Source organism: Rhinolophus ferrumequinum, chromosome 6, assembly GCF_004115265.2.
Source record: "Rhinolophus ferrumequinum isolate MPI-CBG mRhiFer1 chromosome 6, mRhiFer1_v1.p, whole genome shotgun sequence".
In the NCBI taxonomy this organism is placed as follows: domain Eukaryota; kingdom Metazoa; phylum Chordata; class Mammalia; order Chiroptera; family Rhinolophidae; genus Rhinolophus; species Rhinolophus ferrumequinum.
The window spans coordinates 67,136,301-67,160,496 of NC_046289.1; positions in this window are offsets into that span (position 1 = coordinate 67,136,301).

A 24,196-nucleotide genomic window follows, 5' to 3' on the forward strand; every position below is an offset into this window, starting at 1 on the left:
GAAGGCATCATAGTAAGAAGCAAAACCATTGGGATGCTATTAAGGGTTTAGCAATTCTATAGTAGCTACAATATTGCCAAGGGGAAATGAACGACAGTTTGGGCAATATAATCAATAATGTTGTACAGATTTTGTAGGGGGTAAATGGGCACATGTCGTATAAGGGAGACCAATTTATGGACGGTATCGATGCTTGACCACTGCTCTGTACACATGAAGCTGAAACTGAATAATATTTTATGTCAACTATAATTTAATATATATACACACACACACACACACACATATATATATGGTCACGGGATATGGAGTACAGCATAGGGACTAGAGTCAATGGAATTGTAACAGCTATATACGATGTCAGAGGGGCAATAGATTGCGGGAGGGGGTTATCACTTTGTGAGGGGTGAAATGTCTAACTATTACATTGTTTTATACACCTTCAACTAATACTAATTAAAAAAAAGAGTTTAGCAATTCTAGTTCGTGTGAGAATATGGATTCCACTTACCAAAAATAATAGCATATAGTGAAAGAACAAAAATGTTACTGTCATTGTTTTGAATTACTCCTGAGCTAGTCCATTGTGTCATAAGTTTCACAAATTTCGTGTTATTAGTATCCATTTTATTAATGTAATGTGTGTGTGGTGCCACAATATTACTATAATAAAATAATATGATGAGTTGTCTTCCTCAGATCTAAAGTAATGCTTGTAAAATGTGTAGTGGAAATGCACATCAATGTGAAACGCAGAGGGAGAGAGAGAGAGAGAGAGAGAGAGAGAGAGAGAGAGAGAGAGAGAGAGAGAGGAGATTGATTCTTTCCTGTTAGTTCCAATACTTAGGTATCTAAGTTACTTTCTTAGTTTATAGCAGTATCACTGCTCTTTGCTAATAGGCCATCATTATTGTGTTCAGTTTGAATCTATAACATACCCAGTAAAAATGTGTTTTTAATGCAGCATTGTACTAGTATTACTGCTCACCCACTGGACACGTTGAATCTTAGTTTTAATAGTCAGGCAAAATCCAGATATTTATTTATAAATATACCCAGAAGAGTTCTTTAATTGACGGCTTTATGAATAAAGCCAAAAATTATCTGAAAATGACTGAATCTGAATCCACACTCTAGAATAAGAACTAGGTGCTTATTTCTAGGTAATTAACTTAGGTATACATACATGTAACAAATTACACATGACATAAAATGGAATTCTTTTAGGAATTTCTACTTCCTCTTCATCAAGGACCTAGAAATACCATTTTTTTTTCATGGAAATCGTCTGTATTGGTTCAGTATGGATTCTTTTTCAAGGTTCAGCTGACATTCTTCTAGTCAGTTACAGTGGGCTTGGGATCACTGCATTGTGTCCATAAGATATAGTTAATTAAATCTAAGGTTTGAAGTATTGGTTGGAAGTAAAATGGAGAAAAAGAAAAGGCATTTGGAGCAATATGAGCATCTTAAACAAATTCACACAGCTAAAAATGAGAGTGGCACGATTATTACACAGAGAGTTGACTGGCCAGACTGGAATACAAGCTCATATAACGTGATTGTGGCAGCAATTTTGGACAGATAGGGCAAGAATCTTAGACAACAGAAGCTGTAGGTAGGTTTGCTATTCCAAGCACCAGAGGCCTTTCTGGGTGTGAGAGAAAAGGGGGGTGCCATGAAAAAACAAATGGTATTTTTCAAATGCTATGTCACTTGTGCAGAGATTGGAATAAAATGGAAAAGACCATTTTAAAGGAACTTTCAGCCAAGAGGATTTAGTTATAAGTCAAGTACAATTAAGGAAAACTCAACACATGAGGAAAAATGGAGAACCACAAATGTACAAAGGAAGAATCAACTCCACTTACTCACTTCACTAAAAAAGAAAAAGGTATAAAATGACAGTCACAAAAACTAAAAGTGGCCCTTTAGTAAGGTTATTTGACGTATTCATTATTTTTAATTTAAGAAGGGGAGGGGAAAATTATAGTGTGGCTGAGAATCTTTATATATGTCAAGCACATAGCATGTGTGAATCCTGTAGGTTTTAATTTGTCATAGACAAACATCTGTTTAGATAGACACTGATTTCATTTGATGCTTTATGTACATTGTGGAACTATGAAGATATTTGTTATATTGTGGAGAACTGCAAAAGTTCATATTGTATCCATATGAAATCATAAAATCAAGTTTAAACCAAAGCCTTTACCTTTTACACCACTCCTGCAGTGCAGAGAAGTCTTTTCATTTGAATGACATAATTAGTGCCGACTAGAAATAACATGGAAATTATACTTCATACCATTATTAATGACCTCAGAGCATTAATTGCTAAATGAGAAAACAAACTTTTCCATTTCTCCTGGAAGAAGAAACCAGGTGGGCCATACAGTTAGCTAACCTCTGCTTCACCAAGTCATCTCCCAAGCCACTCACCCACAGTAGCTAAGAAGTACTTTAGCAAAGGAATTTCATGGTGATTAGATTGATCTGTCTTCCCACCACTTGCAAAAATACACTCTGTTACACTCTGATCCTCTTTGATGTTATACAAGAAGGAGTTTGTGTTTCATAAATGATACTACACATTCATTTCTAAACATAGTGTCTGGGAAAAGCTGTCAAGTTTATCAAAAATAGGAAAGACTTTTGCATTCTGGACTGAGTCATAGAAGGAAATTGCTTAGTGTTGGGAGTAACTGGGAATAAGAATTACTCTCCATGTGCCTTGGTTCATTTTTCTCCAAGTACTGACCCTCCCCAATGCGTTATTTATTTTAATTATTGATTGACTGATTGTTGATCTTCCACTGCTAGAATGAAAGCTCCATGAGGGCAAGAATTTTGGGGGAGTTGTAGATATTTGTCAGAAAGAATCTACTCACATCCTGCATTGTGGGTTCTACCGTCCCCAGTTTGTCCAGCTACTAAACTGTAACACTCTGATGAGCAATGTGTGGCTTTAATAACCATGATTTTGAGGGGACACTGCTGTGTGTCTGCATATTTAGATAAGTAATTTAATTCTATTTTATAACTGAAATGCAGTATTAAAACTCTAGAAAAAAATTAAAATATGAGCTTTTCCATTTTAATATTGAGAGTCTTTATAATCTGGTGTTATAAATATTCTCGCATGACATTCCGTGACATTACATGATTTATTTTGTATAGACTGAGAGCACTTGCAAAATCAGTTTTGAAAACGGTAGCAAGCAGCAATCCAATAAGAATGTGTTTAATCTGACTTAAAATACAGGTAGATTCTCCAGATTTCTTCTTGCTTTCACAAATATTTGCAAGTTGCTTCTCCAGACTAACATATCCTGGGAAATTCAGTATTACCAAGGTGCAAATCCATCTTTGATCTACATGGGGTAAGATGACAGGTGGGTATTATAGACCATAACAGATTTAAGTGGTAAACGGGATAGAAATTGAGGCATTTGAGAGCGAATAAAAAGAGTAAAATTTTATTTCTAAGAGCTAGTAAATATTTACAGGAATAGAAAAATGATGATTACAGAAATCTGAGATTTTTTTTTAAGTGTTGTTTCTTGATTCAGGTGGTTAAATAATGATAATTATTTAAGAGCTTCTTCCAGATTCTCCCTTCCCACTGGGGCAATTTAGATAAATCTGCACAGTGTTATGTCTTATTTTGGTTTGTTTTACTTCCAAATCTTATTTTATTGCCCCAACAGACAATTAGTCATGCCCCTGAGAAGCCTAGTTCAGAGTGTAATGTGTCATTATACTGATTTTTTTTCTGTTTAATATTAATGAGAAAAATCTATCTTAGTTTTCTCTCAGATCATTGGACTTGTATATCTTTGACTAAAAGGTTACCATCTTTTTTCTCCATTTAAGAAAAAAACAAAGAGTAATTTCAAGTAAAGTCATTTTACAAAGCTTCAAACTAGTTAAAAAGAAATATTAGTTCTATTCATGATTATTTGCCCTGATGGAGATTTACAGTGGAAAAATGAACCAAAACTTGAAAAATATCTTTCTGTTTGGTGGATGATATTTAGAACTTGTATTTAAATATGGGTGAGTCTGACTTTCTTTTCTTTCTTTTTCTTTTCTTTTTTTGTATTAGTTTCAGGTGTACAAAACAATGTAATAGTTAGACATTTCACCCCTCACAAAGTGATAACCCCCCCGCCCCCAATCTGCTATCCCTCTGACATTGTATATAGCTGTTACAATTCCACGGACTCTATTCCCTATGCTGTACTCCACATCTTGTGAATATATATATATATATATATATATATATATATATATATATATGACAATCAATATTATTCAAGTGTACAGCGCAGTGGTCAGGCATCTACACTGTCTGGGAAGTGGTCTCCCTAATAAGACAAGTGCCCATCTGGCACCCTAGATAATCTTTACAACATTAGTGATTATATTCCCCAAACTGTCTTTCATATCCTCGTAGCAATATTAGTCTGATTTTCTTAATCCAAAGAAAAAGTGAATTTACACTGAATCTAATTTAACAGACAAGAAAGAGGTTAGCTTTGCATTTTCTTCTCAACCCCTTTCTGCACTCTATGGATAGCATTACCTTTCTGACTGACATTAAGCAGCAATTTAAGATAAATTGCCTTCTCTTAACTGTACTGAATTACTATGTCCTAGTTGAACTAAGGATAGAGAACAAAATGATTAGAAATCTGTTTCAAGGTGAGTGTTAATTTCTTCAGTACAGTACTGAACATTCTCACTCTTTTTTCGTTCTATCAATTTGAAAGAGGAGGGCAGATGATGGTGTTTTGTAGTTTTCTTTCACTTCTTTTTCTACATGTAATTTTGAATTGCTTTAAGCAAGTTAATTAGCAATTTGTTTTTCTTCTTGGACAGATGTTTACGTATTTTGCTTATTTGAAATTTAGGCATTTGTGTTTTATTACTGATCAATGAAAGCTTATTAATCATTATAGAACTATTAACTCGAGATCGGTTATAAATTGTTTATATATAAATCAGCACCCTTTCCCCTATCCCTGTCTGTCGGGGTATTTCATACATTTGTAATGTACTCAACTTAGATTCCTTTGTTACACTCTGCATTTTATTCTGGGATCCTCTGACCTTTTAAATGATTTTTCTCAATTTTCATATATTATGGCTCACTCTTGGTATTGTAAAGTTCTATGGCTTTTGGTAAATGCGAAGTGTCATGCATGTATCCACCATTACAATATCCTACAAAATGGTTTCACTACCCTTAAATAATCTGTGCTTTACCTGTTCAACACTTCCCCTTACGCCAAATCCCTGGAAACTACTTACCAAGTTGCCCCCACTACAGTTTTGTCTTTTCCAGAATGTCATATAAATGGAATCACACAGTATTCAGCCTTTTCAGACTGTCTTCTTTCACTCGTCACTTCAGATTCATAAATGTTTTTGTGAGACTTGATAGTCATAGCTTTTTATCACGGAATTGTATCTCATAGTGTGATGTACCACAGTTTGTATACCCTATTAGAAGACATCTTGGTTACTTCCACATTTGGGCATTTATGAATAAAGCTATAAACATTCATGTGCAGGTTTTTGTGTGGATAAAAGTTTGCAAATCAGTTAGGTAAATACCTAGGAGTATGATTGTTGTCATATGGTAAGACTATATTTAGCTTTGTAATAAAACAGCTGAACTGTTTTCTGAAGTGACTACTATTTTGCATTCCCACCAGCAATGAATGCGAGTTTCTCTTGCTTCCCATCTTTACCAGCAACAGGTGTTGTCAGGTTGTTTTTGTTTAGTTATGTTTCGTTTTGTTGAATTTTAACCATTATAATAGACATACAGTGGTATCACATTCTTGTTTTAATTAGCATTTCTCTAATGATAAAAGATGTTGAGCTTCTCTTCATATGCTTATTTGCTATCTGTGTATCTTGTTGTTTTTCTGCTTTGTTAAGGTATATTGACAAATAAAATTGTAATATATGTAAAGTGTACAAAGTGATGAAAGGATCCCCTCATTGAGTTAATTAACACACATCTCTTACCTGACATATTTACCTTTTTTGTGTGTGAGACAACATTTAAGTTCTACTCTCTTAGCAAATTTCAATTATATAATACAGTGTTATCAAATATAGTCACAATATTATACATTAAACTGAAAGTTTATATGCTTTAACCATTAGTCACCGTTCCTATTTTCCCCATCTACAAGCCCCAGCAAACACTTTTCCACTCTCTGTTACTATGATTTTGACTTTTGTTTGGATTCCACATATAAGTGATACCATTCAGGATTTGTCTTTCTCTGTTTGCCTTATTTGACTTAGCATAATGCCTCCCAGGTTCATATGTGTTGTCACAAATGACAGGATTTCCTTCTTCTTAAGTTAAATAATATTTCATTTTACACATACACCACATTCTCTACATCTATTCATCTATGCATGAACACTTAGGTTGCTTCCATACCTTGGCTATCTATACCTTGGCTGTTAGGTTATTTCCATACCAATGAATGTGGAAGCACAGTTATCTCTTTGAGATAATGGTTTTGTTTCTTTTAGTTATATACCCCAGAAGTGGGATTGTTGGATCTCATGGTAGTTCTATTTTTAATTTTTTAAGGAACTTCATACTGTTTTCCACATTTGCTGTACCATTTTACACTGTCACCAACAGTGTACAAGTGTTCTCTTTTCTCCACATCCTCATGAGCACTTGTTCACTCTTGTCTTTTTGATAATAGACATCCTAACATATGTGAGTAATATCTCATTGTGGTTTTGATTTGTATTTCCCTGATGATTAGTGATGCTGACCATCTCTTCATGTACTTGTTAGTCATTTGTATATCTTCTTTGGAAAAATGTCTATTCAGGTCCTTTGCCCATTTTTAGATTGATTTATTTGTATTTTGCTATTAAGTTGTATGAGTTTCTTATACATTTTATATATGAATCCTTATCAGCTACGTGGTTTGAAAATATTTTCTTCTTTTCTGTGCATTGCCTTTTCATTTTGTTGATGGTTTCCTTTGCTGAAGCTTTTTACTTTAATGTAGTCCCATTCATATCATTAAAATAACAAGACACCTTTACTGTTCCCAGCACTTGGCAAATTCTAAGGGTTTTAGGAGCTCTGTGCCAGCAATGGACAAAAAACAAATATATATTTATCATACATCACAGTATCATAATCTCTCAATTCAAGTATTTTTTTCTAATGTATTACATGATTTTTATCTTTACAAGTGTTAATCTAAAGTAAAATAATTTTTTAGCAAATTTTAAAAGCAAAATTGAGTTTATTGGGGAATAACAGAGAATTACAGTTCAGGACAAGCAAGCTATGGTGGCCCTAGGCAAGTTCAGAGAACAGAGGAGAGGTGCTTGCCTTTATAGAGGAAAGCAAGGAGTTGGGAGGGGTGATTTTGACAGAAAGGCCATTGGAAAAGAGCAAGAGTTTGGGGTGGTGACAACTTCTCATTGGCTGAGTTGTGGTGGCTCTCATTAGCTGGGTTGTTGCTAGGCAAGAAGAAAAATCATCCTTCCTCTTGCTGGGGAATGTAAAAGATACTTCTTCCTGCTACAGTGCTCCCTGATTTCCTTTTAAAATATGGTTTTCCTTATTTAATTTCACACTTTCCTTTACCCCAATTTCCTTAGTTTTGTTTTATTTTTCAAACATTTTGAATTGCAATAATTTTTTAAATATTTTCCTTTTCTCACTTAAGAAAGCATGTTGTAAGGTGATGAATATATTAATTATTTTGAATTTGGTAGCCATTACACAAAGCATACTTATATTAAAACACTATGTTGTACACCTTAAACATACAGAATTTTTTATTTGTTAATCATATGTCAATAAAGCTAGTAAACAGTTTTAAAGCATGTGAAGCTATGAATTTGCCTCTGAGTACAGCTTTAACTATATCTCATAAGTTTTTATAATTTGTAGTATTACTATGATTTTCTAATATTCCATAATTATAGTCTTAATTTTCTTTTTGGTAGTAGAATTATTTAGTAGAATGTTTCTATTTTTAAATTTCCAATAGGTTTTAATGTGATGTTTTTCAATTGTATAGTTATATAGCTTTCCCTGAGAAACATGCCTTCTAAATTTTCTGCACAGGAGAATTTAATGAAGCTTTTCTTATGTTTAGTCATAACCAACTTTTGAAAACACTCCGGAAATATTATTCTCCTGTAAACCTCACATATTTCTAAAAATTGTACTCTATACATTCATTTTGTGCATAACAATTTATGACATATATTCATTGTGTATTTTACCCTTTATCATTCAGCATTGACTGTCCTTCCCATTACTTTTGCTTTGAATTCCACTTTTTAAATATTGCAATTACTACTACTTTTTTTTGTCTATTTAGTCATTTTGTTTAAAGGAAGGACCTTATAGGAAGTACATAGTTAATTTTTTTGAGCTACTTTTTAACCTATTCGTTTCACTGCAATAACTACATATTTATCTTATTTTGTAATAATGTTTTCTGATGTTATAAAAATGCTTCTTTTATTTTTTATTGTATGCTATGTAAATTGTGTCATCATTGATTTTTATTCTCTTAATCTTTTTTACTTTCTAAACCATACTTTAATGTATTTTGTATTAATCATTATTTTAAAGAGTCAAGTAATATCTATTAATTCTCCCTCTTGACCACTAAGGACATTAACAACATTGGTATAGTTTGTTTCTCCTTCCTGTCTTCTCAACCTGTGGTGATTTTTGGCATTATCTGGGATTTTTGTTAACTACAGTTTTTTATTTATTTATTTATTTTACTTTATACTTCTCATTAAAGTAATATTTAGGATTTCCATTAAGTTTTGTGATTATTTTTGTGACCTATTTAGTCTAAATTCTTTTGTTTCATGGTTTTAAAATTCATTGACTTTTTTTTTCTTTTGAACAATACTGTATAATTTTCCCTTTACTAAGAGTTTCATCTTGAAATATCCCTCAATCATTTAAAATGTCTCTTGGAATAATATTTTAAGAATAGTACCTGAGAGATTTACTTATCAAGTCCTTCATGTCTGAGACTCTTTCTGTTACCATCACACATAAATGCCAACTTTGTGCAGGGTGGAGGAGGGGCCAAGAGGGTCATGCTGGCAAAATAGTTATACTGCTTTATTCCCACTGACATCTTTTCTAACATTTTAAACTATGTTTGATTATTTTTTATTAACTAACTCTATGACTCCTTGCACTATTGAGTATCATGTCTTTATTGCTACTGTGTAAATAGTTTTTCAAATATTGTTTAAATTTTTCTGTCTCGAGATTCAAGATGTGTTCTTAAAGCTAATAATATAAAATTTGGTGAATATGTCTATAACTTTTACTGATAACATTCGCACTTTACAGATTTCAATCAGGCCAATAGTTAACTTTTGCTTTTTCAGACTGAAGACCCCTAATACTTTTCACATTTATATCTCCTCATTTCTTTTAGTCTTTTTTTTCCCTAATATTACTTATTTCTTTGTTGATTTACTTCCAACTCATGCCAAATTCAAGGTGATATCATATACAGAGGATGCCCAAAAAATGCATACACATTTTAAGAAAGGGAAAAAAGTATATTAAAATTGTAATGCTCAATATATACTGATAACAGAAGATGAATACAAGTCATGTTTGACTTCTACATTTAAAGAGGTGCTCAAAGTTATTACTATCAGCATAATTTTAATACCGTTTTTTTCCTTTCTTAAAACGTGTATACATATTTTTGGCACCGTGTGTGTGTGTGTGTGTGTGTGTGTGTGTGTGTGTGTGTTCAATGAGTTTCTTATAGATAGTAAAAGTATTTTGACCCTTTGGCCATAGATAATGGCTCAAGACCCCTTTATTTTGTAAATATCGTTTGGGTATTTAAGCTCTAAGCCCATTTATCTACCATTTTTTTTTCAATTTGTAAGATTCATAGGATTCATGCATAAGTACATTATCATTCACTTAGATATCCTAGAGTATATTCTCATTGGTTTGATTATTTAAAAATAGTAAATGAAACTATACACTCCAAAGGAACTATCAAAAGTGACAGAAAAAACTATGTATTATATATTGTAAAGTCTAACACAAGTGTGGACTTTTGAAGTGAAAATTTCATATAAACAAATCTCTAAGGAGTTAAAGCATGCTGGCTATTTTGTTACTCTTTGTTCTATTGACATGTTCATTGGGTTGTTTTTGTAATGTACAGTTTTGTATTAGAGTATACATTTGGAGTCCACAAACTGGGTGACTTTGGAATTAACACATTTTTTTCTTAATCAAAATTTATTCGTAGCCTTAGTTGTTACACATTTTGGGAAAGATTTTTCTCTCTTGTGAATTTGGCAACTTAAGCAATTGAATTATTTCCCCTTTAAACTCATTTGTTTAAAGGTGCTATTTTATCTGCACTTGAAACAGTTACACGTAAAGACAAAAAATATTTTGCTATCAAAATTAGTTTTCAAAAGTATATCTTATTGCTAAATTTTAAGGATTTCAAGGTTGCATTTTTCTTATTGTTCTTTTTTTTTTTTTTGAAGGATTGTCAACAGTGTCCAGAAGGTTAAACCAGATCACAAGAAATTATCTGTTAGACCATAATATATTTTCTAAATTTTTTAAATGACTTAATAAGGTAGACTATAATGGTACCAAAGTATAGGTTAAAGACACATGGTTGCACTTTTAAGTTCCCTCTGTGTATTATAATTACCCTGCTGAGTGAGTGGCATGACATCAGTGTGGCATGTCTAGTGCATAGCAAGGAAAATCTGTAACAAAAAAACCCATAATAACAGACATGGGACTATTCTATACTTCTTTAAAGGCTATAAACTATGGACTTTGAGAGATACCTTCAATAATATTGGGTGAATTATTACTTCAATCATACAATATTGCTTGGAAATTCAAGAAAAGTAACACCAATGTCCAAACTATCTTTGATGTAAACTATTTCTCTAAGCCGAGCAACCTTTACAAGAAAACTTACTTAATGATGCATCATTGTAAGAGTTTGTTCATCTACCTTGTCCTGAAAATCTATGTGCTCTTTTATTTCAAGTTGGCAAAACTTTCTAAATTTCCCCAGCTTTTAATTAGAAATTTGAACAAGAAAGGTCATAACTCCCAGTGGTGAAAGGATGAATTCTTTGGTAACTGCTTTGCCATATGGAGAAAATAATGCTGGATGTACACTTTATACCACATATAAAGGCATAGTGCAGAGAGATTAAAGACCTAAGTGTAAAAAGTAAAACTATAAAGTTATAGGCAAAATTATAGAAAAATACTTTTGTAACTTTGGTAATGGAAAGAACTTCTTAAGCAAGCAAATATCAGAAGAATATTGATGATTTTGATTGCATAGATAATAAGTATTTCTCTTCAGAAACAATACCATAAACAAAATTAACAGGAAAATAGATTGGAAAAAATACTTAGAATGTCAAAAACTAATTAGGAGCCAAGATAATTCAATGGAGGAAGAACAGTATTTTCAACAAATAGTGCTGGGACGACTGAATATCCATAGGCAAAAGAATACAATTGGACTGCTTACTTACACCATATACAAAATTAACTTAAAATGGATTATAGATTTAAATGTAAGAGCTAACACTATAAAACCCTTGGAAAAAACAGTAGAGTCCATCTTTGTGACTTTAGGTTAAGCAACAGCTGCTTAGATATACAACAAAAAATATAAGTGAGAAAATAAAAATAGATAAAATTTAAAACTTTTATTTTTCAAAGGACACCATCAAGAAATGAAAATGCAATCTATAGAAGGGGAGAAAATATTTGCGTATCTTATAAGGGACTTGTATCCAGAATATATAAAGAACACTTACAACAATAAAAAGACAACCCATTTTTAAAATAAAGAGATGATTTTGTTAGACATTTCTCCAAAGGAAAAAAAAAACTAGTAAATCAAAACCACAATGAGATATTACTTCATGCCCACTAAGTTAGCTATAATTAAAAATATAGATAATAACAAAGGTTGGCAAGGATGTGAAGAAACTGGAACCCTTATACCTTTTTGGTAGGAATATAAATTGTGCAGCTGCTTTGAAAACAATTACAGTGGTACCTCGGTTTTCGAATGTGATCCACGAGTTCTGAAACGTTTGAAAACAGCTGACAGCTAGGCCTCAGGATCTTGCACTCAGCGGAAGCTGTGTGACATGTTCGACTTCTGATTGAGTTATGTTCGAAAACCGAAGTATTTACTTTTGGGTTTACGGCGTTCATAAACCAAAATGTTCGTCAATGGAGACGTTTGAAAACCGAGGTACTACTGTATATAATTACCTTGCATATCTTGTTCTGGAGGTGTAATGTACAACATGGTGACTGTAGTCGAAATGCTCTGTTTTTTTTAAATTAAAGTTTATTGGGGTGACAATTGTTGGTAAAGTTACATAGATTTCACATGTACAATTCTGTAATATACCATCTATATATATCACATTGTGTGTTCACTACCCAGAGTCAGTTCTCTTTCCATCACCATATATTGGGTTCCCTTTACCCTCATCTACCACCCCGCTCTCCCATTACCATTTGTAACCACGAAACTATTGTCTGTGTCTATGAGTTTTTGTTTCTTCATTTGTTTGTCTTGTTGTTTTGTTGTTTTCAATTTTATATACCACATATGAGTGAAATCATATGGTTTTCGACTTTTTCTGTCTGACTTATTTCACTCAGCGTAATAATCTCAAGATCCAACCATGTTATCGCAAATGGTACTATTTCATCTTTTCTTATGGCAGAATAGTATTCCATTGTGTATGTATACCACAACTTCTTTATCCAATCATCTATCGAAGGACACTGGTTGTTTCCATGTCTTGGCCACCGTAAATAAAGCTGCAATGAACATTGGAGCACATATATCTTTACGGAGAAAATACTCTGTTTTATACTTGAAATTTGCTAAGAAGGTAGATCTTAAGTGTTCTCGCCACAGACACACAGCTTAAAGAGAGGAAAATAATTTTTAAAAAAGTGATGGATATGTTAACTAGCTTGATTGTAGTGATCATTTCAAAATGTCTACACGTATTAACACATCAAGTTGTATATCTAAATACATACAATTTTTAATTGTAAATTATATCCCAATGCAGGTGGGGAAAAAAAGAACAAATTCATCTTCTCAGTTCTGGGACTCCCATCACCTGACAATACATCTAACTATACTCTAGCTCTTCTTCCTCTGCTTACCCATTAATGCGAGATATTTCCACATGCTTTCACGTTGGTCCTCTTCCTCTTGATGTCCATATCCAGGTAAATAACTTCAGATATTACCTCAATATGACTGATTTCCTAAAATGTAGGCCAGAATTTCCCAAATATCACCTTGTGGGTGCCCCAGCACCAGCAGCAGCTCAAACTGAATACCTTCCTTCACAGACTTCCTCCTCCTGTGGTATTACCAATCTCAGCAAGACTATTCTAGTCACTTCAGCTAGCAGCATTGCTAAGACATCTTTGTTTCACAATCGACACTCAATAGCCAATAAGTTATTTTTATTACATGTCCTCAACTGTAATAAAACCGTCTTCTAGTATCCATCCCCTCCTCTTTATTCCTACGCTACTCTAACCCAGAGCTGCATTTCCTCTCAAATGAATTGTTTCTATCACCTCCTCACAGGACCAACAATAGATAGAAATTCTATTTTGGTGTATATTTGAGCCAAAGATACAAAAGATACTCCTAGAAAAAAAAGTATGATGGTTAAAAGTAGGAATCAGAGTAGAAAAAAACCCTTAAGAGGAAGGACAAAACTAGGGGAAACACCTATGAATCCCTTTTTCAGGGAGATTAATTTTTAAGAGTGCTTTTCCATTCACACAATGCCAAGTTTTGTGCTTTATTTTCATGGCCATGTCATTCTCTTGCACACCTATTCCTAGGCCACATCAATTCTATTTCCTGGTGTGAATGCTCTGCTTCAAAATAGCCTAGCTCCTCAATGTCTTGATTAACTTTGTCATATTAGAATATTATTTTCCTAAAGGAATTTTCCTGGCTTTAGTTTCATACCTGTCATTCAAAGTTTAAAAGTCTCACTCTTTAAAGCAGAGATATAATTTTTCACCCATTCGATAGGCAAAAAAACAAAAACAAAGAAACACACAAAACAACTGATGTTATGCAGGTGAAGTGGAAAGAGCTCCATCTCCGAAGGACTGTAAATGAGGGCAGCTTATTAGAGGCTAATTTGGTCAATCGAATAATGCTTTTTGGGTATACATACCATTTAACCCATGGATTCCACTTTAGAACTACATCCTAACAGAATTGCTTGCATAGGAAAGCAACAATGCTTATTGTAGCGTTCTTCACAGGAGTGGAAATTTGAAAACTCAGTTCAATGGGTATCAGTGGGGAATATTTCAATTATGGCGTATCCATATTATGTGATATCATTCCCATTTTTAGATAATAAAACAGATCTATTTATATTGGTATAGAAGTATAACCATGAATAAAATTTACAGAATAACTTTATTTGTTGTAAAACAAAGAGCAACAAAAATACATAAAAATTTGAGTGTGTGTATTGTGTGCAAGTATGTGTGGTATTATTACATAATGATGTGTGTGTTACTTACATTTTTAAAAAACGGATATATATTATCAAATCTACCTTTCACAAAGTCTCCAGCCTGTTTCTGCTCCCCCTTTTCTGAATTCCTATGACATGCTCCAAGTCTGTCACATGGGTCTTGTTGACACTAGCAATTGTAAGTGTGTTGAATAGCTAACTTGAATTTTATATATGTCTTACATTACCTACACATATATACTCAAAAATACATACTGAGTTGTGTTAAATACCTAACCTGGGTGAAATTAGAAATATGTATTTTTAAAATACGGTCCAAAATTCCTGACACAATACAATGCATAGAAGAAAATATAGGTGCTAAACTTATGGACTTTGGGTTCAAAGAGCATTTTATGAATTTGACTCCAAAGACAAGGGAAGTAAAAGCTAAAATAAACGAATGGGACTATATGAAACTTAAAAGCTTCTGCACAGCAAAAGAAACCATCGACAAAATAAAGAGGCATCCAACTGAATGGGAGAAGATTTTTGCAAACCGTGCCTACGATAAGGGGCTAATATCTAAAATATACAAGGAACTCATGCAACTCAACAACAAAAAAACAAACAACCCAATTGAAAAATGGGCAGACAACCTGAAGAGACATTTCTCAAAGGGGACATACAAATGGCAAAGAGACATATGAAAAAATGCTCAACATCACTAATCATCAGAGAAATGCAAATAAAAACCACAAAGAGATATCACCTCACCCCAGTGAGAATGGCTATCATCAACAAAACAAATAGTAAGTGTTGGAGAGGCTGTGGAGGAAAAGGGACCTTCATACACTGTTGGTAGGAATGCAGACTGGTGCAGCCGTTATGGAAGGCAGTGTGGAGGTTCCTCAAAAAATTACGAATAGAATTACCATATGACCCAGCAATCCCTCTCCTGGGTATCTACCCAAAAAATCTGAAAACATTTATCCATAAAGACACGTGTGCTCCAATGTTCATTGCAGTTTTGTTTACAGTGGCCAAGACATGGAAACAACCAAAATGTCCTTCGATAGATGAATGGATAAAGAAGTTGTGGTATATATACACAATGGAATACTATTCGGCAGTAAGAAAAGATAATATAGGAACATTTGTGACAACATGGATGGATCTTGAGAGTATGACGCTAAGCGAAATAAGTCAGACAGAAAAAGCAGAGAACCATATGATTTCACTGATATGTGGTATATAAACCAAAAACAACAAGAGAACAGACAAACAAATGAGAAACAAAAACTCATAGACACAGACAATAGTTTAGTGGTTACCAGAGGGTAAAGGGGGAGGGGAATGGGAGATGAGGGTAAGGGGGATCAAATATATGGTGATGGAAGGAGAACTGATTCTGGGTGGTGAACACACAATGGGATTTATAGATGATGTAATACAGAATTGTACACCTGAAATCTAGGTAATTTTACTAACAATTGTCACCCCAGTAAATTTTTTAAAAAAATAAAAAATAAAGAAAAAAAATATATATATGGTCCAAAATATATTTATGTTTGACTCAGTTTAGAACTGAGTGCTTAATAAGATCCTTTGGATGTATTTCATAATCCATTAAATTACCAAAAAAAAAAAAAGCATTAATAGCTAAGGAATGGAAATAATTATCAATCAGTCAAAAGTTAGACATTTATTTGGTAGTCAACAAGTCAGCATAAATCTTTCTAGTCTTTGTAGCATAGTTTGATTTTGTTCAAGAGCTTAAGTAATTAAGAACAAAAAGAGGTAAAGTGCATCTTGTGGGCCTTAGTTGAGGTGGGGAGAGTTTGTGATCCGATAAAATAATGACAAAGGACATTTGCTACCAGGGTTGATATTTAATAAGCCAATAAAACCCAAAGGCTTATTTCTATCTGAGAAAGAAGAGTATTGGGCAATATAGCTTTTCCTTGAATAAAATAGCACTGGAATTCTCCAGTATTACCACTGGTTCCCTACTCATTATATTATGTTCTACAAATTTCCCAGAGCAAATATAGCAAATAACATTTATAAAAAAGAGAGTTAGTACTGTTCCAAGCATTTTCACATGTTAGTATTTTAATAAATATTTTATAATTACCTGAGTGTGTAATACTTATAACATTCCTACAAATAAATAAATATACATTTATATTATGCATATGTGATATATATAATGCTCCTATACTCATTTTCAGATCAGGACCAGAGAGGTCAAATAATGGTTCAAGGTTACACAGCTGTAGGTTTCAATAATAGAATTCAACCCGGATCAGTGTAATCCCAAGCTCTTCTCCAGGTTCCCTCTCACTCCACAGTGTGATACAGCATATTGAAATCTATGACAAAAAGCAAGTTAAGTGCCAGAATATTTCAAATAAGAAGTGCCATCACTTACAGTTTTTGACAATTAGAGAAAGGCATCACATGAAGGTTAGGGCAGCTCCCTCGCTGTTACTCCAAATCAACATCGTCAGCCGTTATGACCAATCTACAGTGTGGACAGCTGTCACTCAGCCACTTATGCAGACTGTAGGTGCTTCATATAGCCTCTGGAGAAGTTGTGAATTGCCTTTCCTAGTTTGTGCTGTAATTTTATGTTCTCTACTTTTACAGAAGAACTAGGCAAAAATCAGCAATGTCATCGATATTGCTTTGCCTTTCCATAAGACCATCATGGTTCATTTTTAGAGCGGTGGCTCTCAACTGAGATTTCTTGGATTTGAATCCTAACACTGCCACTTACTGTATGACCTTAGATAAATTGCTTAATTTATCTGGTCCTCAGTTTATTTACCTGTAGTGAGAATCACAATAATCCCTATCTCATAGGAATAACTGAGGTCATGTGTTTTACAGTGCCCACTTTAGCAGCTGGCTCATAGTAAGGTCTCAATAAATGTTACGTAGCTAGTGTTATTATTGAGGGCAGTATAGATCAAATCACTTGTGTTTTATTGAAATTTGTTTTAGAAATTAATTGTCTCTTTCTTATATCCCAAACCCCATAGAACTGGGTTGTGCTTTCTCCAACCTTACAAAGAAAGCTAGATCACCTAGGGTAGTGATTCTCAAATTGGGGACAGTATCAGGAGACATTTTTGGTTGTGACAACAGGAGGGGAGAGAGGGAGATACTACTGGCGTCTGGTGGTTAGAGACCAGGGATGCCACTAAACATCCAACAGTGCACAGGGTAGCCCCTACAATAATGAATTATTCAGTCCAAAATGTCAAAGGGAGGTTGAAAAGCCCTAGACTGGATATTTCTCTCCTTACAAGGAATGCAGAGAAATTCACAGCCAAACTTTCTCTCTCTCATCATTCTACCCATTTCTTACATTAGCCCAGATATCTTATTTTTATATTATAACTTTATCGTTTTTTGGTCATAAAATGCTTGAAATTATTTTTGGAAAAAAGTGAGTTATATATAAATTCAATAAAGGTAATTTAAAAGGTTTAGGTGAATCCTCCAACCGCATGTGCCATCTTTTCTGATTAGTGTGTCAGTCAATGTCCATTCAATTATTCTTGAACTTTTAGAACTCACTGCTAAATTTTATGTAGCACCCAGACCAGTGTCATGAACAGATAAATGAGGTTTACGATGACTATGATAATGAACTTTCAGCATCTGAAATATTAAAAGGAGTCACAAAGCAGCATGCTGGCAATCAATCAATACATGTACAAGCATTCATTGAGCTCCTATAATGAACTTGATTCTGTGCTGGATGATACGAGGGAAGACGAGTTTGTCTTATACTTCTTTCATATCCCATGAGGAGAGCTTAGTCAAGTTCAGAGGAGAAAAAGAGTGATGCTTTAAAGTATGAAATCTGTATAAAACTTTGTGTCCTCAAGTCCTAGGTTCTATAGAATAGTTAAATTACAATGAATTTATCATAAAGTAAATAGATGAAATGATTCAAAATGTTTCTTGAGGTTTTCATATAATTAAGTAATGTAATTATATGTTATAGTCATTGAAAATGCAGGTAGCCCCATTTTTACCCATTAAAATACCCCAAATGAAATAATTTTAATTTCTAAAATAGTTTACACAAATGAAGATAGTGATTTTACTTCCCAAATGTAATAGAGGTCTCTCTGACATGTGGTCTCAGTGTAATCCAAGAATAGTTCTGAAGCTGACATTACGTTTGATAAATCCCTAGAGTATCTGAAGTCCACTTTTTTAATCCTTAAGTTCATTTAATTATCAGATTTTAATCCAAATAAAATGTATATCTTGGTTTATCAAATCAAATCAATGATACTCTTGGGGCCAAGAATTGAACTGATTATTCCCAATAAATTAGTTTATGAAAACAGGCAAAACTTGTCAAAGGAGGATCAGGTATTCTCCAGAAAGATGGCATACGAAAAGTGAAGATGTACTCTAGTTCCCTGGACTTTTTCTTTGTATGCACAAAGAAAATATCTGGCTCTGAGATAGTTCAGAATATAGCTGCGCGTTATGTGGGGGACACAGCATTCTTTACCTTTAGGGTGGCAATTACCTTCACAATTGCATACACGTGGAGAAAAAAATACACTCCAAATTACATTGTGAACTCTGGAGATTAGTGCATCATTTCATGGACAGCTGAACCTGTGTCCCATATAAATGTTTCCATAGCAAAAACAAAGAATATCATTGTGCCGTCTTCGAGATTTCCAATGAGTTTGCACTGGGGTTTTGCCACCTGACTTCCATTACAGGAAATGGGAGTCAGGGGGCTGAGACCGCAAGCCATGCTTTGAGAATTTAAGGGGATGTGTCAGTGTCTGGACTTAAACATTCATCTTGGTGCTCTTTGGTGGCAATTGAGTATAAGATGCATTGCCTCTTCCATGCCTTTTGGGAATGGAATTATATACAAATTGTATCTGTGTAGTCAGGTATATATGGCATAACACATGTAGATATAGAGCACATTAAGCCTGCAAAAGGAGTTTAAAATGTTTTATAGTTTGAAGTCAACCTCTGCATTCTTGACCCTTTATAGGAAAATTTGAATAATGACTTCCTGCATTCTTAAAATTGTGAATTAAGGCAGTGTTTCGAGTTGTATTGTCAGGGTGAAGAAAATCTCTGCACTTGGAACTGTTTGATCGAGTTGGGAAGATTTCTTCTGGCTCTTGGCCACCACTACTCCCCCCTTGTCTCACCTTTACTCAGACTCCCTGGGTCATACCCTTCATTTATGTAACACAGCGTTAGTTTCTGGGCTCAGTTTCATGGTTTCAGTTCCATTGATCCCAAAATGCTTACAATTAAAGCTTTCAGAGTTTGAGTTATTGTATGCTACTATTTACCCTGAATCCTTCCTCTTACCTTACTCTCTTCCCTTAACTGAGTTCAATCTATTCTCTTTGCACAGAAATTTAGATGAGGTTCTGCTATAGAAAAGCCTATACGCTTACAAAATCTGACCAGTTTTCCAGAGAGTACACGATTGTATAACAACGATGAGGAAAGTGGAATGCAATGGTTAAAGAGTCAAAAGCAGAAGTGCACACAGGGGCAAAGCCATGATACCCAGATCCAAAAATCTCTACCTTCTAAGAGTCCCCAGGCCTCTATTAATCCTACCTCCTCATTCAGCCTTGGTTATTTGGTGAATGCTCAGACAAGGTCCTAGTTCCTGAGCCTATTGGATACTTGTAACTGAAATTATCTCAATCACACCACTAATGGGCTTGTTTCCTTTAGTCTAACTTCATTGCTGAGAATTGGAAATGGGATATCACAATTAGGTCTTAATAAGCTAGGTCAATAGTCATGGATTTAATCTAAAGGATCTGGGGAGAAGGCCCCTTAGACTGGAATCTGTGTCATTTAAAATGTTCAAATAGATGTCTCAATCATAGAATATTGACAAATAATTTGAAACGTTAGTGTGATAAAGGAATTCCTTAAAGCCAGCTACTCTTCTGGCAATTGATCAAAAGTCAGAACAACCATAGAATCTCATACAGCTTTGGAAGACCTGAAATTACAACCATCAAAGTAGAATATGCATATGTCCTTTCAGGATTTGCTATGTTATGCATCAGTCTATAGTATCGTTTCTCCAAACATTGTCTGAAAGTCTCATGTGTTACCTAAGGCTGGAGGTACATGGGTTGATCTCATGGCAATAATAATCACAGTATAATAATGCCTATTTTTATAGCACTGTGAGAAATAATCATTTCTATTATGTGTTTATTGTTAAAGTCAATATACTCTTCAAATTATAATTTTTTTCAGCAGCAGTAAATAAAGCATAGGATTAGGAGGTCCATATGCTGCAAGATAAATCAAGTTTAAAAATTATATCTGTGTCCTAAGTAATGGAATAATGATTGAGATGTGCATTCAAATACACAGAGAAAATGGACTTCATCATTTCATCTTTTTCAGAGTTGATTAATTTTTCTCATGACCACCCTCCTTCAACATAAAAAAAAGTAAGATTAGCAGCATTCAATAACCATAGTCTTATGCAATAATTAAAATGATTTTAAGGTAAAATACCCTGTAGTAGGCAGAATAAGGTCCCCAAAGATGTTCACGCCCTGATCTCTGGAAACTGTGAATATGTTTTATTAAATGGTAAAAGGATCTTTGCAGATGGAGCTAAGGTTACAGACCTTGAGATAGGGAGGTTAAACTCTATTATCTAGAGGGGCCAAAGGTAATAACATGGATCCTTAAAAACATGCCATCATAAGTAACTAAGAAGAGAAAAACTAAATGTCAGAGTGGTATGATGGAAGCAGAGGCAGGAAAGATTTCAAACATGAGACAGACTCAACCCACCATTGAAACTTTAAAGATGGAGGAAAGGAGTCACAAGCCAAAGAATGTGGGCAATATCTAGAAGCCTGGAACAGCCCTCACCTTATGGACAGCAAGGGAATGGGGACCTCAGCCTTACAAACACAAGGAACTGAATTCTGCCTACAACCAGAATGAGCAAGAGAACAGATTGCCCCAAGAGCCTCCAGGAAGGAACGCTGCCTTACTGACACTGAGTTTACCCCAGGGAGGCCCATTTTGGATTTCTGACCTCAGAACTATGAGATAATATTAATATATTTATGTTGTTTTAAGTTGCTAAATTTATGGTACCTTGGTATGGAAACAATAGTAAACTAATTCATACTCTCTCCCTCCTTTTCTTTATTTTTTCAAGATTTTTATTAAAATATAGCTAACATATAATATCATATTAGTTTCAGGTGTACATCATAGTTATTCAACATGTATATACCTAAAGGAGTGATCACCATGATAAGTCGCAACCATGTGACACTGTACCACGCTATCCCAATATTATTGACATTCCATCCTCATGACTTATTTGTTTTATACCTGGAAATGTGAACCTCCTATTCCCCTTCCCCTTCTCCCTCTTTTTCTTCTTCCTCTCTCTAAAAATTGCCAAAATGGTGCCTGGCTGTAAGGAGAGGGGTGTGGCTTTCTGAATTCAAGATGGTAGAGTGAAAGGCCTGGGAACTTTCTTTCAGAACTCCAGTTGGAAGCTGGTATAACCTGTGACCTTTTAGCCAGGTCCTCCTGTTCCCCCCATGCTTTCTGGCTCACTGGGCTTCGAGAGGTTTCAAGAGGCCCCAAAGCCCCTTTGAGCCTGGGCCTGTCCAGAAATCCCTAAGATGGGGAAATTAAGAGGCTAGTCTATCTGTTTCTTAATGGAGAGGGTGAGAGTTTGCTGAGGGAGAAAAACAACACAGGAATCAGAAATGAACATCTTAATAAATTATCTAGCTGTATAAGTTCTTGCACTACACCAATCTTAAAATATCTGAATATTAGCAAGAAGTGTAGGAAGTGAGGAGACTTTATAATGTAGGACAAAAAGCAGCGGGTTCAAATCCTGTCAGTCACTTAGGAGGTATATGATCATGATCAAGTTATACAATATCTTTGATTCTCAGTAGTTTCTCAATGGATAAAATGGAATATAATGCCTTCTACATCAGATTGTTGTGAGGACTAAGTGAATAAGGTAGGTTAAACATCTAGCACTCATGTTTGTTTCCATTCACAAAATCCTTTTAGGCCTAGTATTTCCTTATTTTCTTTAGGCTTTGGATAGAACAGATACTATTCTCAGGTGCTTTCAAATTTGATTTCAGTTTATCTCTAAAAGAATTTGCTAATTCCCTACTCTACAGATAATATTTATTCTACTGGACTATTGATTTACTTATTTGCATATATACCTCCTGGAATATTATTTATAAGAAAATATTTTAAACGTTTTATTCTAACTGAACTACATTTACTATGTACTTCTATTTAATGCAAGGAAGAATTGTATAATAATTTTTACTTGATTTTCAATTATTATTAGCCTTTCAATCATTGAAAATATCTGATATTTTCTCTAATAAAAGAAAAACGTGGACATGACCTCCTTAAATTTATGTTTTAAAAGCAAATTTTAAAATTACTGTGCAATGAACAGGTACATTCATAAATCTTTTCATAATATACCTGCATGAATAAACATCAGTAATATTTATGAGCAATTAAATGATATTTTAATGGGATGTGAATGAGGTTCCACGAGTGACAGGAGGGGAACCCAATTATTGCTCATCAGCAGACTAGTAAGATTAAGTAATCTTATGAAAATGTTCTACATCAAGCAAAAGCAAAATATATGGGAAAACAGTTTTTTATGTAATATTTTTATGAGTATTAAATGCTTGAATGGCAAATAATTTAAATTTAACTGAAATATTGTAAATCCTTTCAATTCACGGTCACCAATAAATAAACATATATATTTTTTTAATGATTCAAAGACACATACTGGTAAGAGCTTTGATGAAAATTGAAGCAAGTTCATGAAGTCTGCTTAGACTTTGCTTTTGGAAATAGTTGATCCGCTTTTCTCTTGTGTTTTTCAGTTAGTACAGAGAAAACACTACTTATTTCTATCTGCTTTTTGGACACATATCTTTAGTTTTCTTTCATAAAATAATTTAATAAAAGGACTCTGTAACACATCTAGCCATGAAAATAGGACTTAACCAAATAAGGTAACACAAGCAGTATATATCAGTACTGAATTTATTCACTTTTCTATTTGTTTTTATTCTTTTTGATGTAGAATAACTACACATGCTTGTTAGAACTGGAGAGAGGTAAGTGGACCAGAAGGAAGTAATAGCATTGATTACTGTGAATGCCAACAACGAAATTTCAGTAAGCTAGAGAAAAGTTTTGGACTATAATCACTTTTAAAATATTTTCCTAAACCTAGTCTTGTCTAATCTCCAGCCTTGCAACAAAATTACATTTAATCATCCCACACTGATATCTTTAATAATCTTAGAAAGAGATTCTCCAGTACCCTTAAATAACTCATCCCAATATCTTAAGATGCTCTTGATTCAAAAGTTTCCTCTTCAGACTCTTCCTGTGATAGGTATCTTTTCCCTGTTTTTCTGCCTGCATCAGAAATGCTCACTAACTAGTCTACTCCTAAAAACATAACCCATCAAAATTTTAAGGACAAAATTATACC